The sequence below is a fragment of the Gnatocerus cornutus genome, chromosome 4 (genome assembly GCF_029298725.1).
Source record: "Gnatocerus cornutus isolate USDA-ARS CGAHR chromosome 4, icGnaCorn1.1, whole genome shotgun sequence".
Lineage (NCBI taxonomy): Eukaryota > Metazoa > Arthropoda > Insecta > Coleoptera > Tenebrionidae > Gnatocerus > Gnatocerus cornutus.
This window is the reverse complement of record NC_142236.1, coordinates 9377246-9386154: the sequence shown is the minus strand read 5'-3', so window position 1 is coordinate 9386154 and position 8909 is coordinate 9377246.

Genomic DNA, 8909 nt, shown 5'->3' with positions numbered 1-8909 from the left:
TCAGCGTTAGCTTACCGGCAACCTTTTTACCCACTTACACTAACGTTTACAATTTAATAAAAAAACTACTAAATGTTAAAGCATGCAAAACAAAAACTAAAAGAAACAAAACAAAACAAACAATGCACTAAAGAACAAAAGCGGTAGCGCGAAGTCACTACAAAAGAATTGTTTTTTTCAACAATGGCGGCACCATTCCAACAAAGACAACCTGCTCTGTTTGGAGTACTAGGCGGAAGTGATCTCCACTGGTCAACATCCCCTTCCGTATCTTCCGCTAGGCGGGCGGGTGGCGATGTCACTTCCGCCTCGCGGCGGCGGTACTTTTAAATTCAAATCGTGCCATTACAACAGATTTAACCAAACATCATATAGTTTTTTAATTGGACAGCATTTTAGACAATGAAACTGGTTCTTTAGAGTATCTGACATTTAATAGCCCGAAAACATAAAACAGACAGATGTCCACTATGTGTTGATACGTTAATTGGTGATGGAATTGAGTCATTTAAAACTTTCATTTTTTTGAGAAGTCGGGGGCATTTGGTCTTTCCTTCAAAAAAACTTGGTACTCATGCGAGAGGTAGAGACAGTCATAAACAATGTACTGAAAGAAAATCTGAAGCACAATACGTTGACTGAGCTGCTACTAAGGTAAGACATCGAGCACAAATTTGAAATTACAAAAAAAGTTATTTATTCCTTTTTAATGCCCAGAATGAGTATTTCTTGCAAAAAGGAAAGTAAATGATAAAGTGGGAAGATGATAAATTCTAAAAAAAATGTTAAATTGGCAAACCTAATGTAATTTTTCGTCCGTGGTGGACGTTGAGACGGAGAGGGATTTCAGTGGGTAAAAATCTCTCTTGCACTCGAGATCTTCGCAGATGACCCTTTTGAAGGTTTCCCATTTTCGCTCGTAAAACAAAAAAAAAATCAAAAGGTAAGAACTCTATTCTTTAAATTTCATAAAACAGTCATGAAAAACTTACCATTAAATTGGTCCCAAAAATCGGACACATTTTTACAGTAGGGAGTTGACGTACCAGCATTCACGCTGATGGAGGTAAATTATTTTTTTAGCCTCATGAATTGTAAACGTCAAATTAACATTCAAATGATGCGTTTATAAATCAAAATCACTGTAACATAATGAAGATTGATCACCAAAGTGGTATCTACCTAATTTATTATCTCAATTAAGACAATATTTCTATTTGTAAAGTCATATTAAAACATTTTTTATACAGCGTCATCTTGTGTACTTTTTGTGCACCAACTACAAAATTAACAGAATTGACAGATGACGAAATTTATAAACATCAGATGTGACAGTTCTCATGAGTTTTGAAAAAAACAATTATTTGAATTAAAAGTTTTTCGACCAAAAAGTTTAATACAACTCTTGTGCGTTAATCATTTTAAAGCGCTCAATGATTAAAGCACTCCGGCTACGCCGTCGTGCTTCAAACTGAACTTTGCGCTGTAAATAACTATTATCTTGCTCGCTCCAAAAGCAATTATAAAACAATTTACTTTAACAATTTTTTTCTCTTTTTGTAAAATTCTCGAGTAATTAGTAAAAAAAATTGTAACTTACCCGAGACTTCCTCAATTTGGTCCGTAATATGCTTGCTGGTTTGCGTTGGGTGCTTATATTTACATTTCCGTACGCAACAGCTGCAACGTGACACCGACCTTGTCCGCAAAAACGAGGTGCACAAAAAACGTATCTGTTGAATTTACGTTCCTTTGTGCGTTTAAATAAATTTATTATTAAAAATTTCGGAAATTATGGACACCAACAAATTCTGTCAACGCGATTGTTTTTTGAATAAGAAAAACAAGAAATCTTACCTTATACGTGTTGATAAAACTTCACCTGTCCATGAACGGAATTAAAGAAAGGTGTTTAAAGTGACCACTATTATTTTTACAACACTGTGCACGTCTCATATCTTTCCATGTGAAGCTTTTCAGCCTCGCAAATCGGTTAACTCGAGGTTTGAAAAATTAATCATTAATTGAAAACACTTTCATTATCCGTAAAACAATGATCTGTTTCCGACGGCTGCAAAATTACAACTAAAAGAATTCATGAAATCAAGTGATAAAATCGACAAAAACGTTCAGTTTTCTTTTTTACGTGGCTGAGGCTTGTCGACTAGCTGGCAATGTTTACATTTTTTGTGCAATATACGAGGGATAGTCTTGAAAACTGATCAGTTTCCAAAATTATTAATATCTCAAAACTGAGCTCGATTTTTAGAAAACCGCAATAAAAAAATTTGTTTGTTTTAACAAGATCAACCATCAGTACTTATTTCTTAATTAATTTCCCAGTCACTCATGATGAGGTTCAAGTAATTAATAACATTATCGGTTTCTGAGACCCTACAATTGATGACTTTCGCGTTTTTTCTCTTTATCAATTGTTAAAAAGTAAAGCGAGAGCGAAAAAACTGGTTTGTAAGCAGTGTAAGTATTTTATCTGAACGATTGGTTGTTATCAAACTTTAGCTTATTCAGAAAAACAAAAGATAAAAACCACCCATTATTGGGCGAAAGAAACGAAAAATTGAAATAGGTAATTTATGTTACTGAGGTGACTAAATATGTATTGTTGTCTTTGTTGCACTCTCGTAACGAGCGACATCGCTTTTAAATTCGTCAAAAATTCAATGTTTATTGTGACATAACAATGTTCCGGAGCTCATAGGAAGCTGCAAATTTAAGAATGTGTTTGTAATTGAATTCTTGTCATTTTCAACTTGTTAGCAAAACTTTTGGAATTTTGTTCGGCTGTTTCGATCGAAAATTGTTAATATCGAATTGTCAAATAGATTTGCAATATGTTCCGTACATTCTGCAATGCTGCAAATTTACGTTAATATCCAAGGCCACTTTAAACACCATTTATCAAATTTGCAAAACTTTTGCAATTTTTTTCTTTGAGTTATTAATAGAAACATTAATTTTTACTAAATCATAAAGTTCCGGATGTCAAAAATAGCTGCACATTTAATACAAGATACAAAGAATACTGTTTTTCATTGTATTAAGTTTGCAGGACTTTTGTAATTTTGTTCGCATAGTTAAAGAAAATAACGCGTTTCAATTTTCTTAAGTAACTTCCGGACCTCCTGCGATGCTGCAAATTAAGATTTATCATTCTTCTTACTTAATACACATTTGACGAAAACTTCAAAACTTTTGGAATTTTGTTTATTTTTCACGTATACCCGATGTTCTTGTTGACTGGACTATAAGTTTAGAAACAAAGCAAGTGGAACTAACGAATATGTTTGAATAAAAACGAAAAGACGTTTATCAACATCTCAAATATCGAAGATTCTTTTTGTTTCATCTGCAACGGTCGGCAATTATTGACATCTCAACGTAAGGGTATTCATTTGAAAATCTAAATGAGCCAAGTGATAATATAAACATTACTTGCACCCAGTGCATCTTCTTATCAAAAGGCGGAAATAGACTTGCGAGAAATCTCGCCTGAGTTTCTGTAGGACAGTGATGTTCCTAATGTAACGACCGCTGCAAGTTGACTCTCTGGAACCCGCGGAAATTCTCGCGCGAGCGATTTTCTCTCCGGTGAATACAAGCATTTTAGATCTTGCTCAAGTTCTTTCAAATTAGAGGTCTGTAAGTAATTTCAAAAGCCAGAACTCACAGATTCTCGCGAGAGAAACTTGCAGTATTTATGGCAAACAGTGTATACACATAAGCATGGATTCGCGCTAGAAGTGTCGCAAGCTTCTCTCCAATCTATTCCAGGCTTTAAAGTGTTAAAAACTGACACGATTAGATTAGGTTTCAACCAAAACCCGTTTGCTGTTACATTGGGGGTTTCATTACACCCAACTTAAGGTTGCAATATTAAGGACAGGAAGAGCTCTTCATGTAACGAACAACATTGACGATTAGTCTATAAATTTGTGTGTTTTTCCCAGACTTATGACTAAACGTTGATATTCTAGTAATCTGTTGGAAAGTTTCTGTGAAATTGTGGTTTTTCTTCAGAGAGAAAAAACATTTCTTCTCATAAAACGACGTACCCAACCAATACTGGCTTGAAACAGATCTCGAAAGATATTTAAATCCTGGGCAATTCGCAAACCTTTAATTCGAATGGCGTTTCTACTTACAGGCATTGCTTTGCTTCTTTATTCTTTAATCTATTTTGCAACTTCTTGGTCGATTCTGTTGAATCGACCACCACGCGGCCCATCAAATGACTTTTTAATTTTGAATACCGCATTTCAAGATCATAATTTGTAAAAATTGTAGAGCTCTACTGCAAATTTGAGAAGATTTATGTATTGACTTGAATCACGAACGGGTCTTTGGGTGTTCAAGTAGTCGTTTATCTTCAATCCAATGTATAAATCTTCTCAACTTTGCATTGTTTTTGCAATTAAGGGACTCATAAGTTTTATATCAAGTATACAGCCCAGTCGGAGACAAAAAATCTTAGACGTCAATGTCATGTAATTGTGTAAATAAAAATGCCTATTAGAATTTGTAACCTTATTTTTTAAAGTGGCAGTTTTGATAGTTTTTTATTTTTTAATTTCAAAAAACAGACAGGTGTCTAGAATGTGGCGTACTACCTTAAAAGGGTATAATTAGATGGTCCCCCAAAGTACTAAAAAAATGTTAAAAAAAATCTACCATCTCTGTTTTCACAGTAGGACCAAAGTAAAATTAGAAAAATGGCAACATTGCTGAACTGTTCCCCAATAATTTAAACATCCAGTATTCAAAACCATAGTAACATTGTTGTTGTATTGTTGGCGTTACTCAGGTCGGTTCATGAATGAGTAATGCAACTATGATTTTATGTGAACGATGCCACGTTGAGCGACATTGTTGATTCAAAAATCATGTTAACGGTTTTTAGCCATTTTTCACAAGATTTTTCGAATTTTTTTTGCACAATGCCTTTGCGTTAAATGTCTTTTAGGTAACTAATTCACTTGAAATCGTTACTTTTGGTATTAAACTTTTACTCTTCAGTCCATCATATCTCGAAAAATTGAAGACATTTTTTTTACATTTTTTTGGTGATCTATGGCAATGTCCGATGATACGGTATCCCGGTGGTGCGTGACTTTCCAAACACTTGTACATACATACAATTTGAGACACGGAATTTCAAACGACAAATTTCTGACATTTAAAAAAAATTATTGTAGTTTACCTATACCTCATCGTCATTATGATTGACACTTTTAAAACTTTCAAAGCTTCACCGTGAAATTTTAAGCAATTATTAAATGCCGGCAGTCTCTAATCAACAAAGCAAGGTTAAAAACGCAATTGCTTCAACCTGAAATGAGAAAAAAATTGGCACCTAGCCCGTCTTATCACTCATGTCACTTTGATAAACATGCCAAAAATTAAAAGTTTGGATATGAGTTAATAAAGACTGTTTTTAGAGTACATTAAATTTAAATGACAAGTCGTTTAAAATTCCGTGTCCCAAACTACTACATAGCTAGAATTTTCGGTATTGCCAATATTGCAAGGATCTGACTGTAGATCATATCGATCTGTACTAAAAGAGACAATTCTAGTTTTATCGGCATATTGCAGTCATGATAATTTATAATTGACAACATGTCAATACTTTGATGACAATAATGCGCAAATTACACTCAAATTTTTGAAATGTCAGAAAAACGACTTTGATTTTGTGTCCCCGGCTGTATCAAGGAATTTGATTTTATAAATTAAAAGACAAGGTTGCTTTGTTTTGCGTTCATGATAACGCTTTGTGCTAGCAACAGAATGTGCTGAAAACGTGATTTACAAAAGGTTTCAATGAGAAAGAAAAAGAAGAATAAATAAAACATAATTCTATTGTATGTATTTTAAAACTTTTTACATTTTTATAAACATGTTTATATGACATCTTTCTCAAAAACAACAAATAATGTGAAATTGAAATTCGTGACACTTACTGTTAAACCGGCTGTAGTAGTCAATTTAATTATGTTTAAATGGGACAATCGAAATACATACTTATTTGATTGAATTAAGAGTATTTTTTATATACAAGTGTCCCAGAACTCGCGCCCCAGAAAGAAAGGGCTTATAAAGACAATTCTGAACCAAAATTTCGAAACAAAAATTTTTTAGCTTACAAAACAATTGAGTTAAGACGAAAAAACGGTAGCTAATTTCGAAGCTAAACAGAATTTGAAAATTGGTAACTGTGGACACATATGTACTATCACCCATTGGTCATATGAACAATATACTCGTTGCCTTGAAAATGTTGATTGCCTTTTACTCCACCTCAAAAATAAGCTCCCGGGATTTACCATTGGTATTGCTGCTGGAACCCTCTCTTGCTCTCTGGAGCGCGAGTTCAGAGACACCCTGTATATTGTAAATAAAGTGCTGTATACATTCCTACATTTAATAGATATTTTCCGACGACCACTATAACGAAAATTTAGAATTGCAAACAATTTCAGTGCGAAGAAGAACGAAGCGCATACCCGTGTGCAATGAAAAATTTGAGATCTCTGATTGGCTGACAACTGTGTGTTTTTATAATGCACACAGGATGACGCAGATCGGGCATTATCGGTATCTAACTTTCGGCGCAACGGCATAATTATTTCGTCCGCGGCTAGGTGCTCTGCCGAATGACATTTTAGGTTTTAACTTGACCAAAGACAACTTGACGTGTTTTTGAACCGTTATTAGGAAGTGGAAGAGCGTAAAATATAAACTTTAATTAAAAAAATAAATATTAACTCTGCGATTTTTGTGGTCGTCGGAAAAATATCGTGTACAACACGTGTTATAAATTCGATTTCACACTCGTTTGCTTAAGCCACTCGCCTACGGCTCGTGGCTCAATTCTGCAAAACTCGTGTGAAATCTTCCATTTTCAACACTTGTTATACAATATACTATTATTATACAGAGTTTGCCAGAACGTTTGCACTAAATTTTACTTATTACTAATTTTTCAACAAAATCAGAGATGATTCATTTCTTTGGCTTCGCATTTCAAAGATTACTATTTTGTAATTTACTGTGGTAACAGTGCTATTGCCGTATTTTCTTGGATTGCGTTAATAGCTTCATTACCATACCATAGCAACATATACAAAAAAATGGATTTGATAATCAAATATTATAGGAAAAATTACAATACTCGTTCTTTCCACTTATAACATTCGTTTCTTAAATTTAATTTGTTGTTATAACAATAGTACATTATTACACATATTTTATTAGGCGAGTATGCGAGTATTGTAGCCCGAATAAATTTTGACCAAACCGAATGAGTACTACAAGTCGTCGTATGAAATGAGTGTAATATACTATTTTTTCTACTTTGTAAATAAATTTAAAAAATGCATTTGAAAGAAATTATTTTCGATTAGGGATTTTTGACAAGTTTGATTGGTAAAGAAAATTTCAAAAAAATATTTCAATTCAAATAATCACTGCTTAATTTTGCAACATTAGCTATTATAACGTTTGTCTTTCTTCTGGTTCATTTTTGCTAAATCCACATTTTCATAATCATGATGATGATCATCATTGAGATTTTGGTTCAACGTTCGCGTGTCGGCATAATAACATAGAGAACATAACCAAAAAAAGTTACTGTTTTGCGTGCTATAATAAAAACAATTGTCTTTATTAACGCAAACGCGTTGAAAGCGTTGAAAATATTGTTAACGCAAAGTAGAAAAGCTATTTTCGCATTTACTTTGAATGCGGTTACAGCCATTTCCACATCGGGGGCTTTAGTAGATTCGAAATTATTAATATGCACATAAGGAAAATTTGGATAAAAACGAGTTTATTAAAACACGAGTCCAGGCTTCTAGCTCGAGTGCTGGAAAGGACGAGTGTTTTAAGTTTTATCAAACGAGTTTTTTATGCTATTTTTCCTAATTTACATTTTAAACCCATTTTTTTACAAATAAAAATAATTTCCGTGCTCTAGGAAAGTTTGTTACAGGTTGGAAACTATGTTGCACACTAGGCGTAGTGCCATTTAAATTTAAATTCTCATGGCGGCGATCGTGTTTTCAATATCGTTCAATCTGATACTGACATTTGTCGTCAATCGAAAAAAGTTGTAGATTTTGGATGCGTTTAGAATCTAAAAAACTATTCCAGCATTCAATTCTTTTTCAGCCTGTACAAGACGGATACAGCTGAAAAAAATGCATGTACCATCTAAAACAAAAGCCTCAATAAACGCTTAGTAAAAAGAATTTTCACAATTCACTTAAACTGCCATGTTGTAGTTAACTGAAATATTTTCAGAAAACTTTATTTTAAACAAAGGAGATGCATTCATTAGACAAATCAAATAGATTTCCTTATTTGTTTCATTCCAGTGGTACCATTGAACTCGATGTAATGTTTCTAAAATTTTTACAGACTTTGAAAAATAAAAATAGAAAAACAATACTATTTCAACCGTACAGTATCTTCAATCATCTGACCGCTGACTGCAAATCCTCCTAATGTCAAGAAAACCGCTAAAGCTATTGTTACTAGACGAAAATATTGTGAAGAGAAGGTGCCATCAAACTAAGAATATTGGAATAAAAGTTGAAATATGGTTCGAAAAACTCACCGCAAAATAAAATAGAGCGACATTAACCACTTCGATTGTACCAACAATTTGGAAAGGGAGAACAGAATTCCTGATAATTCTTAAAATTTTGAAGAGTTGACTGAAAAAAATCTTACAAATAGATTGAAGTAAAACAAATAGAAGATTGTCGTACGTGCAAAATTGGACGTGATACTTAACAAATTGCACTAATTTTCTGGTAATCGTTCTTTGGTACGTACAGTTACCGAAAAGTTTCGATGAAGAGCTTAAACTATTGATCTGATGAATT